Source organism: Thalassophryne amazonica, chromosome 19, assembly GCF_902500255.1.
Source record: "Thalassophryne amazonica chromosome 19, fThaAma1.1, whole genome shotgun sequence".
NCBI lineage: Eukaryota > Metazoa > Chordata > Actinopteri > Batrachoidiformes > Batrachoididae > Thalassophryne > Thalassophryne amazonica.
This window is the reverse complement of record NC_047121.1, coordinates 43,735,797-43,750,872: the sequence shown is the minus strand read 5'-3', so window position 1 is coordinate 43,750,872 and position 15,076 is coordinate 43,735,797. Positions and strand designations below refer to the sequence as shown.

Below are 15,076 nucleotides of genomic sequence, written 5' to 3'. Positions count from 1 at the left end.
GAGGAACTGTTGCAGCTTTCCTACGGCTTGTTGGTTGGGGCCAATCTCTCACCGCCGCAACCTTGGCCGGATCAGGGGCGACGGAGTTGGAGGAGATGATAAACCCCAGGAAGGACAAAGTACGTGCGGTGAAACTTGCACTTCTCGCCCTTCACAAACAGTCGGTTCTCTAATAACCGCTGCAGGACCTGACGTACATGCTGGACATGGGTCTCAGGATCCGGAGAAAAGATGAGAATATCGTCCAGATATACGAAGACGAATAGGTGCAGGAAGTCCCGCAAGACGTCGTTAACCAAGGCTTGGAACGTCGCGGGGGCGTTGGTGAGGCCGAACGGCATGGACCAGGTACTCAAAGTGACCTAACAGGGTGTTTAAATGTCATCTTCCATTCGTCTCCCTTCCAGATCCGAACCAGGTGATACGCATTTCTAAGATCCAGCTTAGTAAAGATTTTGGCTCCATGCAGGGGGGTGAACACGGAATCCAACAATGGCAACGGGTATCGGTTGCGAACCGTAATCTCATTCAGCCCCCTGTAATCAATGCATGGACGGAGTCCGCCATCTTTCTTGCCCACAAAAAAGAAACCATGCCCCCATCGGGAGGTGGAGTTCCGGATCAGCCCGGCAGCTAATGAGTCCCGGATGTAGGTCTCCATTGATTCGCGCTCAGGTCGTGGAGAGGTTGTACAGCCTGCTGGATGGGAACTCAACGCCTGGAAACCAAATCAATGGCACAATCGTACGGACGGTGCGGGGGAAGGGTGAGAGCCAGATCCTTGCTGAAGACGTCAGCAAGATCGTGGTACTCAACCGGCACTGCCGTCAGATTGGGAGGGACTTTGACCTCCTCCTTAGCCTGTAAACCGGGAGGAACCGAGGATCCTAAACACACCCGATGGCAGGTTTCGCTCCACTGAACCACCACCCCAGACGGCCAATCAATCGGGGATTGTGCTTCAACATCCATGGGAAGCCCAAAATCACGCGGGAGGTAGAAGGAGTTACAAAAAACTCAATCTCCTCCCGATGGTTTCCAGACACCACCAGAGTTACGGGTTGTGTCTTGTGTGTGATTAAAGGGAGGAGGGTGCCATCTAGTGCCCGCACCTGCAATGGCGAAGGAAGCGCCACCAGAGGGAGCCCTACCTCCCTTGCCCATCTGCTGTCTAGCAAATTCCCTTCTGACCCCGTGTCCACCAGTGCTGGGGCTTGAAGGGTTAAATCCCCGCTCAGGATTGTAACTGGGAGTCGTGTTGGCAATCTGTGTGTGTCTCACGTGAATGTTTTGACCCCCCCCTTAGCCCAGTCTCTGAGGGCGGTTGTTGTTGTGGCCGTTTGGGGCAGTTTTTCTGTGTGTGCTCCTTTGAGCTGCAGAGAAAACACTCCCCGCATGATCAGCCTCCTCATTGTGGCCCTGTGCGTTTCCCTATCAACATCAGCAGGGGGAGCTGTTGCCCCACAGAGCGCCTGCGGCTGTGGAGCGTGGGAGGGCGGCCCCCTTTTCGAACACCGGAAGGGAGAGGGGCGGCGCGTATCCGGCCACGTCCTTCGGCTCGCTCCCGACGGCGTTCCTCCAACCGATTGTCTAATCGTATAACGAGATCGATAAGCCCATCTAAATCCCGCGGTTCCTCCTTAGCTACCAGATGCTCCTTCAGGACAAACGACAGTCCGTTTATGAAGGCGGCGCGGAGCGCAACGTTATTCCAGCCGGACCTCGCAGCCACGACGCGGAAGTCGACTGCATATTCGGCTGCACACCGGCGCCCCTGTCGCAATTGACAGCAGCATTGTTGAAGCGGTCTCTCTCTGTTAGGATGATCAAACACTATTCTGAACTCCCCCACAAACCCAGTGTATGCTGATAACAACCGTGAGTTCTGTTCCCAGAGCGCCGTAGCCCAGGCGCGTGCCTTACCCCGAAGCAGAGCAATCACATAAGCTATTTTATTAGCATCTGACGCGTACATGATGGGACGTTGTGCGAAGACGAGCGAACACTGCATGAGAAAGTCCGCGCACATCTCCACACAACCTTCGTACGGCTCAGGAGGGCTTATGTATGCTTCAGGGGATGGTGGGAGGGGTTGTTGACCACCACTGGAACGTTCATATCCTGCACGGGTCGGCAGCAGAGGAGCTGCAGCAGCGCCCTGAGCGCTCGCCGCCATCTGCGCGGAAGGAGCCTCCACCTGCGGTCAGGAGGATGTTTTGCTCGTTCATTTGATCAACCGAGCCGGTTAAAGGCGGGTGAGTAATGTGCTGCAGCTCACCAATCACGCCTCATGCAGACGCCTGCGCTCCCTGCTCTCCCATGGCGTTCAACAGCCGGGTGACGCCCCTCGGAGTTCCATGACGCTGGCCGAGATATCCTGTGTGAAGTGTAGTGACACGGACCCACAACAGGGGGCGTAAATGAACAGTCAATAGATGAGCCAAAAAGTAACACTTTAATGTTGTGAAATGTGCACAACGAAATACAGACAATCTCAGAATATAATTACAGTCAAAATCACAAAGGTTGACGTGTGGGCAGGCTCGAGGATAGAAGACGTCTGTCCTGAGAAGAGCCGGAACCACACGATTTCCGCCGCCTCCGAACCTGGTGAATACTGGAGCCGCCAAGTCCCGAATTCCCAGGTGATCACCGTCCCCGACTGTCGGATCTTGGTACTGCTGGCAAGAATAAAGACAGTCAAGTGTAGGTGTGTGCACCACCCAGTAACAATAACGGTGGGAATGCCACCTCACCTCTCACTCAATACGTAGCAGGAGTACCCGCAGTGATCCCTCAGAGGAAAAGAGTGCCGTCCTGCACTCACTCAGCCTCCACAGGAAGAGGGACCGGTACTCCTGCAAACACTCACAATATACAGCTTATTAGTAACACAAATGGCTGGGATATTACCTCCAATGAAGTACGATATCTCGGCAACGAGGTGGACGATGACGTCTGGTCTTTATGGAGTGAGATGATGTTGAGTAGATGGGTGACAGCTGTCAGAGATAATGAGTGACAGCTGTCACCCCCGGCTGTGTCCGTGGCGGCAGCGCCCTCTCGTGCCAGGGCGCCACTGGTGGTGGGCCAGCAGTACCTCCTCTTCTGGCGGCCCACACACAACAATCTTCATCGCATTGGACGTGGATGTAATCATACAGGCTCCTGTCCATGGGGAACGGATGAATCGTGTGCTTATGTTGTAAGTTTTTGCTACCACCTATAAATGGTACTCCAGTGTATGATGACATCTATTGGCTTTGTGGTTCCAGGCTGTACATGAGTCTCCCACCAAATTTGGGTGGTGTGTGTGCACCTACCCAGGTGACTGACCATCATATGTGATAGTGCCAGGACCTCCACAGAAAAGAATGGCCGCACCAGACGGAGGAGATTGATATACCCCGATGTGTTGCCACATGATCACATGTGGGGCTCGGAATGTACCGGAGGACCAAAAGTTGTGGTCTGTAGGAGATAAAATAGCCACATTCACTGTTCCCCTGGATAGGGAGGGGTAAAAAATTCATTAATGATTGAAACTCTGAATTATCGATTGGGTCTGTTCATGAATGCAACTGAAAAAGTAATAACAGCCCAAAACACAGAGATCGATGCCTTACTACCATGGTGATGTCAAAATCGCATGGTTTTAGACTTGCTTACTGGTTCACAGGGAGGAGTTTGTGTTCTGCTGAACACAACATTGCTGTACTTTCATCCCAGACTCCATTCATTCAGTGGATGTGCAGGATGCATTGGAAGAGCTGAATAACTTCGTGATGCAATGCATAAGACACCCTAGCCGTGAGCCAGTGAGATCCCTGGTCCTGGGTTGACTTCAGGACCATGATGGCATTTACTACTGAAAATAATGACACCAGTTATTATAGAGTCCTAATTCTGATGGACTCTTGCATGTGTTGTGTGATCCCTTGTATCAAAACAATGGTTGGCAAAATGGTTTCAAATATATTCGTGCAACGTAATCTGGCTTTCCAACAAACTATTCCAAAATATCAAGCATTGAAACAGTCAGACCTAAGTGGAGAAAACTATAATGACTGTGTTGAGAATTATGATGATATTGAAAAGCCACCACAACTCCAGTTCAAGCTTGAACTGGTTGACGTGATGAGTTTACACCACTCTTAGCCTATGAAGCTTAGCTGGAAATGTATAAGACAAGTGGTTAAAGTGGACAAATTTTCTATTGAAGTGTGTTTTGGACATGACAAACTTATGTAAATAACGATAAACAGGGAGGATTATGTCAAGGATTTTATATAGTTCATGCTTATATTATCATTTATTTCCTTTTATGACTACGATGTACTTTTCCTCTTTGTGAGAAGAGGATGATTTAAAAGAAAAATTTGTTGTCTGCATTCTTCATGATTGCGCAAACTATTTTTCATTTTGCATAAGTGCCTTATCCTGTTTTTGACAAGCCACAAGGCTCATGTTGCAGGAATGGAAGGTTCCAGCCGCTACCTGCTTTGCTATCTCCCCCATGCAGACATGACTCATGTGTAACCTCTCCCTGACTGTCCTTGTTTGTTTTTTCTCATGTTGGTGAACTAAATAAAAGCGGAGCCAGAGGAGGAGATTTTAGGAGAGCTTTGGAGCTGAGCACTTAACAAGCTGCTACTGCCCCGCTCTTACTCTCCTCTGCTGCGCAGAGCATAAAAGATATTTGCCTCTCTTCTGACTGGTTTCTTTACAGTGTCTGTGCCTCTCATTTCTTAAAACAGGGTGCAGACCCCAACAGCCTGTTGAGAAAAGTCTATAAAGTGTGTAGTGAGGGTTTTTACAGCCTTAAAACATCTATAATAATTGCAAAAAATAGCGCTGACTACTTCACGGATCTCACTTATCGTGGGTTATTTTTTAGAATGTAACTCCCACGAAAACCAGGGACCTCTGTATATCCCATTGATGGGAAATTTCATATTTTATTTGTGAGATACTGACAAGCCAAAATGAGGCAGGTGGTTGGGGGTTAAATATCTTGTCTTTGTGGTGTATTCAATTGAATGCAGGTTGAAGAGGATTTGCAAATCATTGTATTCTGTTTTATTTACATTATACAAAATGTTCCAACTTCATTAGAATTGGGGTTGTACTCATTTTTCAAGGATGAAAACAAGCCCTCATTACTATCTATCTATCTGTCTATCTCTCTGTATGTACACACACATACATTTACCAACAACAGTATTTAGTAATGCTATGAAGCAGAGAAATTCATTAAACATGAGAAATGGAATATTCCTTTACCAATGAAAAATGAAAAAATGAAGCACGAAAGAGTCTGGAAGGGGGGAAAAATGTTTTTGGGGGTGGAGACATTGTCAGCCCTACTGCTGACCATCACACTTCACTGACTGTGAAGTGTTATTGTTCGCAATGTTATCTCATCCTTAGCATCCTTCTCTCTATATACCCTGGGTCCCTCCTTTGCACATTTTCAGACTTTTTGACTTTGTCTCTAAACTGTCTGACCTGAGCTGTCCCTCTGATATGTTCATTCCTAATCCTGTCCATTCTTGCCACTCCCAAAGAGAATCACAACATCTTCAGCTCTGCCTCCTGTCTTTTTATTAGTGCCACCATCTCTAAGTCGTACAACATAGCTGGCCTCACTACTGTCTTGTAGACTTTCCCCTTCAAGCTTGCTGAAATTCTTTGGTCACAGATTACTCCTGCCACCCTTCTCTGCTCACTCCACCCTGCCTGCACTCTCTTCTTCAACTCTCTATCACACTCTCCATTACTTTGGACAGTTGACACTAAGTATTCACCACTTCTCCTACTTGTAACCACACTATTCTGCTGGGCTCCCTTTTGTTCACACACATGTATTCACTCTTGCTCCTACAGACTTTCATTCCCCTTCTCTCCAGAGTGTATCTCCACCTCTCCAGGCAAGACTTGACCTGCTCTTTACTCTCATTACAGATCACAATGTTATCTGCAAACATCATAGTCCATGGAGACTCCTGTCTGATCTCATCTGTCAACCTGTCCATCACCACTGCGAACAAGGACAGGACTCAGAGCTGATCCTTGGTGTAATCCTGTCTGTCATCTCTACTGCACATCTCACCACTGTCACACTATCCTTGTACATTTCCTGCACTAACCTCATCATAGTTTCTCTGCAACTCCAGACTTCCTCATATAATACCACAACTCTTTCTTTGGCACCCTGCCATAAGATTTCTCTAAATCCCAAACACACAATGTAACTCTTTCTGGCCTTCTCTGTATTTCTCCATCAGTATTCTCAGAGCAAACATTGCATTAGTAGTGGTCTTTCGCAGCATGAAACCATATTGCTGCTCACAGATCTTCACCCATTTTCTAAGACTAAATTCTGCTACTCTTCCCATAAGTTCATGTGTGGCTGACCAACTTCATGCCTCTGTACAGCTCTGCACATCTTAAAAATAGAACCCAGCACACTTCATCCCCACTCCTCGGCATTCTCTCACTTTCTAAGATTTATTACATAAGTGGTAAGAAACTCCATTGTCATCTCTGCTAGACACTTCTCTGATTTTTCAAGAGTGCCATTCAAATCCTCCTTCGTGCGCCATTTGGCCTCTTTTGTGTTATGTGTGAAGGGGCGACACCTGTCGGAGTAGCTCGTATGAGTGAACCATGAAACATCACGCTGACAGGCAGGTGTGCACAATGGTGGTGCGATGGTTCATGCACGCAGGAACACAGTGCCACCAGCTGCACAATGTGGTTACACATCGCACAGCTGCTGTGAAGAAAAAAAAAAAAGACAGTTTTGTGCATGCGGGAACATGGCAGCTTTTCACAGCAGCTGCGGGATGTGGAACCACGTTGCACAGCTGCTGTGAAAAAAAAAATGACATGCTACCCACGGGAATCTAACCCGCACCAAAAGATCTGATTACCAGCCAGAAACTTTACCACTAAGTTACAATTGCTGTCCTGTTAAAGCTGCAGGATTTGCAAATCATTGTATTCTGTTTTTATTTACATTTCACACAAAGTCCCCAACTTCATTGGAACTGGGGTTGTAGAACAATTTGCACCAACACCAATAAAATTGCTGCAATAAACAAGGCATTAGGGAAAAATACAAGTGGACAGACATTGAAATGGAAGATCTGAACAATTTTTTTGGACTTCTGATATACATGTCATTTGTGTCACTGCCAAGTCAACAGGACTACTGGAAACAAAGTCAGATTTTGTCTGTGCCCTTTCCAGTGAAAGTGAATCCAAAGACAGATTTAGGTCGATATTGTGGAACATCCACCTACAGTTGTATGTCCAAAGTTTGGGCACCTCTGATGATTCCATGATTTTCCTTTTTAAATCATTGGTTGTTTGGATCAGCAATTTCAGTAAATATATCATATAGCAGACAAACACAGTGATATTTGAGAAGTGAAAATGAAATTTATACGATTTACAGAAAGTGTGCAATAATTATTTAAACAAAATTAGGCATGTGTACCCCAACAGAAAAAAATACATCAATATTAGTAGATCCTCCTTTTGCAGAAATAACAGCCTCTAAATGCTTCCCATAGCTTCCAATGAGAGTCTGTATTCTGGACCATTCTTCTTTACAAAACATCTCAGGTTTGTTGGTTTCCGAGCGATGGACAGCCCGCTTAAATCACACCACAGATTTTCAATAATATTCAGGTCTGGGGACTGAGATGGCCATTCCTGAATGTTGTACTTATTCATCAGCATAAATGCCTAAGTAGATTTTGAGCAGTGTTTGGGTTCATTATCTTGTTGAAAGATCCAGCCCCGGCGCAACTTCAACTTTGCAGACGTAATGGCCTCTAGCTCTTCCTATGAGCTTCCAATGAGAGTCTGGATTCTGGTTGAAGGTATTTTGGATCATTCTTCTTTCCAAAACATCTCCAGTTCAGTCAGGTTTGTTGGTATCTAAGCATGGACAGCCTGCTTAAAAATCACACCACAGATTTTTCAATAATATGCAGTTCTGGGGACAGAGATGGGCCATATTCCAGAACATTTGTACTTGTTCCCCTGCATGAATGCCTTAGTAGCTTTGTCACTAATTCATGAACCATTGTTCTCAAGAATCTGCTGATACTGACTGGAATCCATGTGTCCCTTCAACTTTAACAAGATTCTCAGTACCTGCACTGGCCACACAGCCCCACAGCATGATGGAACCACTTCCAAATTTTTACTGTAGGTAGCAAGTGTTTTTCTTGGAATGCTGTGTTCTTTTTCAGCCGTGCATACTGCCCCTTGTTATGTCTAAATAACTCAATTTTAGTTTCACCAGTCCACAGCAACCTTTATTCCAAAATGAATCTGGCTTGTCCAAATGTGCTTTAGCATACCTCAAGCGACTCTGTCTGTGGCGTGTATACAGAAAGGCTTCCTCTGCATTACAGCATCATACAGCATCTCCTTGTGCAAAGTGCGCTGTATAGTTGAACGATGCACAGAGACACTATCTGCAGCAAGATCATGTTGTGGGTCTTTGAAGCAGGGTCCGTGGGTTGCCTGTGACTGTTACTCACCATCCTTTGCTTCAGCTTATCTGAGACATTTCTTGGCCTGGCCACTTCGGGCCTTAACTAGAACTGTGCCTGCTGTCTTCCATTTCCTCACTATGTTCCTCACAGTGGAAACTGATAGCGAAATCTCTGAGATAGCTTTTTATATCCTTCCCCTAAACCATGATGTTGAACAATCTTTGTTTTCAGGTCATTTGAGAGTTGTTAGAGGCTCCCATGTTGCCCACTCATTAGAGAGATGCAAAGAGGGGAAACATTTGCAAATGTCCACCTTAAATACCCTTTCCTCATGATTAGATTCACCTGTGTAAGGAGGGTCAGGGTCAGTGAGCTTACCAAACAATTTTGTGTTCCAATAATTAGTGCTAAATGTATTCAAATCAATAAAATGAGAGGGTGTCCAAATTTATGCACCTGCCTAATTTTGTTAAATAATTATTGCACACTTTCTGTAAATACTAGAACTTCATTTCACTTCTCACATATCAGTGTGTTCATCTGCTATATGATATATTTAACTGAAATTTCCGATCCAGACTACCAATATTTAGAAAGGAAAATCATGAAAATTATTAGGGGTGCCCAAAACCTTTGCATACAACTGTAAGTGAGCCAGATGAGGATATAGAAAATGACAGAAAAAAAAGGGAACAGCAGGTCATGACAAACCTGTTTCGAGTCAGGCCGCTTACATTGACATCCTCAGTGGCCTGCCAGGCCTTATTATCCTCTGAGGATGAAGCTGGCAGAGGATGAAAGGATGGTGATGATGAAGGCAATAGACTGGAAAGACTCAATATTTGAAGGAAAAGCCAACAAAATGGGGCATGAAACTTTTTGTGTAGGCTGTTTCAAGTAATGGCTACACACTCACATTCATCTTTTACACTGGCAAGACTGTGACCACAAGTGAGCATGGGCTGTCGTACGATGTGGTCATGACCTGATCCAGCATCCTTACTTCGTACTGGGTACGACATTTACATGGACAATTTTTACACGAGTCCCAAACTGTTCACGGACCTGATTAACATGAAGTTTGGGGCATGTGGCACATACAGGGAGTAGACATGAGGATGTCCCAGGAGGGAGGGCAAATGCTCTCACAAAAAAGTCTGAAAGATGATCTATAAGATGGATAAGAGAGGGGCCTCTGGTGTTTGTAAAGTGGATGGACACACACGAGGTGTCTGTGTGCTCCACATTCATCATGCGTTTTCGGGTGAGACAGGGTGAAGGGTGAGGATGCGAAGGATGGACGCTGGATGGTGAAAGACATTCTCTGTCCTACCCCAGTGTTGGCTTATAATAAAACGATGAGTGAAGTTGACCTATCTGACCTGCTCATCCAGTGCTCTCTACCCATCAGAAAACTGCACGCTGGTACAAGACAGTGTTGCTGCACTTCCTTGACACTGCAACCACAAATGCATTCATCTTGCATCATGATCTGCAGTGTCAGCAAGTGCAGCCCATAACACACAAGGACTTTATGGTGGAGCTGGTGTGTCAAACTGTGTGGCACAGACACAACAGGTGTCCCACAGAACGGAGCCAGAACCACGTTCCTGTGCCAATTGTGAGCAGGCACAGATCCTCACCAAAAAGCCACAAAAGGTGGCCAAAAGATTGGCACAAAGACTGAGGTGCCACGTGCCTTCACGTGGGCAACAATAGAGTGACACACTGTGGAAGTGTCAGCCTGGCTATGTGCCCCTCTGTGTTGTGTTAGACATGACAATTTTTTTTGTGGCACAATAGTTTAGCATGTCCAGCACTACATTGTACATGTGTTTTGAAATTTAACCAATTATATTTACATTCTAATCTTATTTTGACATTTGATTGTTTTCTAATAGTTGAACATTAGCATTTCCTGCACTATATTTGTTCATATGTTTTGAAAATTCTAATCTTATTGTGAAATCTGTTTTGTAAATAATTGTAACAAAAAATGTCTGAAGCATTTCCTGCATTATGTAAATAGTTGTATTGTAACGGATTAACATATGTTTTTGAAATTTACATTTATATTTAATTGAAAGTTTTGAAAATGTTCATTAAACAAAAGTTTGTGGTATTCACAATAAAAAACTCTTTTCTTCTCGGATTTTTGTGTGATTTTAGGTTCCTGTGTTAATACAATAGTCAAATGAACGAAAAAACTGGAAAGGGTCGCACAGGTGAATTTGTGCTGAAAAAAATGACACTAACAAGGAAAGTAAACACTTTTTAAGGTAAGTTAGAAAAGGTAAAACCAAAAGTAGTTAAAAAACAGCCAATTATACCCTGGACTCCAGAGGGTTAAAGGATTGTTGTTAACAGACTGTGTTTGAAAATCAATTGGTACTTGGCATTTTCCTGACAAAAACTTCAAAAGCATGGTGTTGCCTCATCGGTTGTCGTGATTAAATGTTTCCATTCAACAAAAAAGCCAGATGTCTGTAAAAATAATGTGTTTATTGACTATGTTGCACTGATTTGAATTATGACTTGTTTTTTTTTTTTTTCATCAAATCAATGAAAAACATTTTAACAATGTGTTATATGAAAGATATGCTGATAACGTGGAATTTGCATATTATATAGAGTGTGGCCACGAACCCTGCTGCTGCTCTGGTCGCAGCAGTTCCTGGTTTTCCTCTTGTGAGGTCGGGAGGGGAATTGTGTGTGTGTGTGTGTGTTTGTCACCTTGTCAAAAGGAGTGGTGCTTTAATGTGACTTCAGTGTAAGACGTTTTGCCAATCTGGTCACACGAGTCTCTGTCTTTATCTTATTATCCTGCTGGACGTATCACTGCAGCTGTAATCCTCGGTTAGGTAAATTTTTAAGAAACACTTTACTCAGCTTTAAAGGGTGAAAACAAGCCCTCATTCATGATTAACATTTTTGACTTTGCTTGTTTTCCTCCACCATTGACTGTCACACCTTGTTCTGACATTCACAGGATAAGACTGAAAACCAACGCTGTGGATTTCATTGTTTGGACATCGATGCCGATCAAGAGGCTGAATTTTGTTGTTCCAACACTACCGAGGTTTTCTGTCTGTGCACACGACTGCTTTTGGAAACAGTTTCCTTTGAGTTGAGCATGTCATCCGAAACTTGTCTCAAAATCCTGCGACCCTTTGTGCTTGCTGTTTTAATTCTGGGCTGCTTTGTGACTCTGTTTTTGATGTATTTTAAACCATCCATCAACTGGTTTTCGATTCCTATAGAGTCAACAGAACCCACAGGTCAGGTGGAAAATGTTTTCTCCAATAAGACGAATAAAACCCGGACCACCATGCTGATCTGGTTCTGGCCTTTTGGAGACGTCTTTGACGTGACCGCCTGTAGCTCTCAACATAACATTGATGGTTGTTTCCTCACAGCAGACAGGAACTTCTACAACAAGTCAGACGGGGTTGTGATCCATCACAGAGACATTCACAGGGATTTATCCAACCTGCCAAAGCTCCAGCGACCACCCCTTCAGAAGTGGATATGGTGGAACTTGGAATCCCCAACACACACCTCAAAGCTGCTTGGGATTGAGAACTGTTCAATTTGACCCTAAATTACCATCAGGATGCTGACATTCCAATACCTTATGGATACATCGTCCCAGCGGAGGGTGAGGAGAACTTCACCCTGCCCAAGAAAGACAAGCTGGTCTGTTGGATTGTGAGCAACTGGAACCCAAACCATCGTCGTGTGAAATACTTCATGAGCTGAAAACACATGTTCAGATTCATACTTACGGTGGAGCCTTTGGAAAGAGAATCTCCGGTGATGATTTCTCTCCTCACCATGCCCAGCTGTAAGTTCTACCTGTCATTTGAAAAACTCCATCCACAGGGACTACATCACTGAAAAACTGTACAACCCGCTCACTGTGGGGACAGTACCTGTGGTTCTTGGCCCACCCAGGCAGAACTATGAAAACGTCATCCAGGGAGACGCCTTCATCCACGTTGATGACTTCAAATCACCTAAAGAGTTGGCTGACTACCTGCTGCTCCTGGACAAGAACCAACAAATGTACCTCAGGTACTTTGAGTGGCGCCGGTTGTTTAAAGTTAAGCACCCTAATAACTGGGCAGGGCAAGTATGTCTGGCTTGTGATTACTTGAGTAGAAACAAGAAGTATAAAGCATTCAATCATCTCGATAAGTGGTTTTGGGGCTGAGAGTGTTTTTAAGGATTGTGTAGTGATTGTTTTGTTGTTGAAGGCAGTGCTTTAAGTCTCACCTTTTTGTCTTTTATTTCCCGTGAGCCGTTTTGTCCAGAAAATGAACCGCTTGTCTCAATGAGAAAAAGTGATAGATAGATCTTTTTTAAAGTTTTTTTCAACTTAACTAGAGCAGTCTTACAGCATTAACTCAAATGAAAGTTTAAATAATTAAGTTGACATAACTTTTAAAAAATCTGTGCAAATTGTTACTTCAGTTTTTCTCGTGTTGATTTTTATTTGGTTTGTCCTGTGTTACACATTAACTGGACTTAAGTTGTGTGTGTGTGTGTGTGTGTGTGTGTGTGTGCGTGTGTGTGCGTGTGTGTGTGTTTATTTCAGCTTAGTTTGCTCTTGCTCCTGACAAAAAAATTATTAACATACAGGACATACATAAAACAAGATTAAACGGAAAAACAACAATAAGACAACACAAAAATGTAATGCAATTAGATTATCTAATATATAGTTTAAAAAATTACTGCCACAGAATGAAATGGTGCCACCAATGTTAACCCTGATTTTTCTTGTCTAAACTCTCTCTCTTGTTCTCTCTGAAACACCACACAGCACACACACACACACACACACACACACACACACACACACACACACCACACACACACCACACACACACACACACACACACACACACACACACACACACACATGAATTCCACTGCTATTGACTAAGAAGGTGCTGGCTTTAGCCGAGGCTTGTTGAACCGACGTGGTTTTTCTTTGAAGTAATTGTCCTAAACCTTTATTTAAATATTTTGTTTAAAAATGTTTTTGTATTTTATTTCGGAAAAAATATTTTTTGTTTTGGATATTACTTTTACATACATTATGAAGTTTTAAATGCACTGCATAAGATCAGGAGGGTTTCAGGTTTGCATTATAATAAGATTGATTGGTTCTGTGTAACTGGTTCTGTAATTCCTATCCAAATGAATGTCGGGCTGTATTTTTATAGTTTTTTATTTTGTTTTTGCAACTTATTTGAATTTGATTTTATTATTATTATTATTATTATTATTATTATTATTATTATTATTATTATTATTATTATTATTATTATTATTATTATCAAATGCATGTGCAGTTTTATAATATTGGTGATATTTTTATATTTACTTCTATGCAGTTTATATAAATAATAAACATTTTAATCAATATTTTACACTTACAAATCAAGCAGCATAGCTTCTGGCCATCATCCCATTTATTTTGTTTTACAATTTATTTAAAACTGATTTTATTATTATTATTATTATTATTATTATTATTATTATTATTATTATTATTATTATTATTATTATTATTATTATTATTTTCATCTGCAGTTTTATCAGAATAAAATGATAATTTTATATTTACTACAATTTACACTTTAATCAATTCTATGTAATTGGTTGTATATATAACTCCTATTCAAATGAATGTCAGGCTGTATTTTATGGTTTCAAAATGTTGCTATTAATTTTAATTTGATTTTACTATTATCATTATTGTTTGTCTGTCTGTTTGTTTGTTTTGTTCCTGTAGCAGACTGTGTTGTGGATAATATCATGTTATCAGGATAAATTAAATTAACAACTGGGGAAAAACCCTTATCACATTAATTTGATCATACATGCTAAGCACACTGAGCAAGAATTATGATTTATTAAAAAATTATGAGAAACTGGGGAGCTGAAGACTATATTTATGAGTTGCAGTGGAGACGTGCATGAGCCCGAATGGAAACAGGCACATTTTGGTAATAAAATGTATTGATGAGTCAGTTCCTCAGTGTGCGTATGTAAAAATACAGTTGTCATGAATGTTCAACAGTGTTGGTGAAAGGTTGTTGTCTGTTTGTTTGTTGGAAACAGGAAACTGGAAACAGGCACATTTCGGTAATAAAATGTATTGGTGATATAAACATTTCACATGAGTCAGTTCCTCAGTGTGCGTATGTAAAAATACAGTTGTTATGAAGGTTGAGCAGTGTTGGTGAAAGGTGACATTTGATACCTTGTGGTGTTAACAGATGAAGCTGTTGCGGTTTGGCCCTGGTTCTGTGTGGTCTATCCTGTTTCCTGCTTTGTCTTATCAGAGTTTGTGCTCGTCGGCGCTGTTCAGGAACAGTGTACACAGCGTTCTTGTTTTTCCACTGACTGAACTGTTAAGTTACTTTGTATCTACAGTGATCAGATCTTCTAACAGTGTGGAGTGGGTCTGCACACAGCTGCTAAGTTTCTCAGTGAATGGAGCTGTGGAACTGAAATCCTGAGCGAACAAAGACTTTGGTCCTGAACTT

General features: G+C 42.8%; 1 pseudogene; it reads left to right on the top strand.

Annotated features, from left to right (window-relative positions):
* The first annotated feature begins 11,217 nt into the window (after positions 1–11,217).
* Positions 11,218–13,788, top strand: LOC117500975 (annotated as a pseudogene).
* Positions 13,789–15,076: the final 1,288 nt, after the last annotated feature.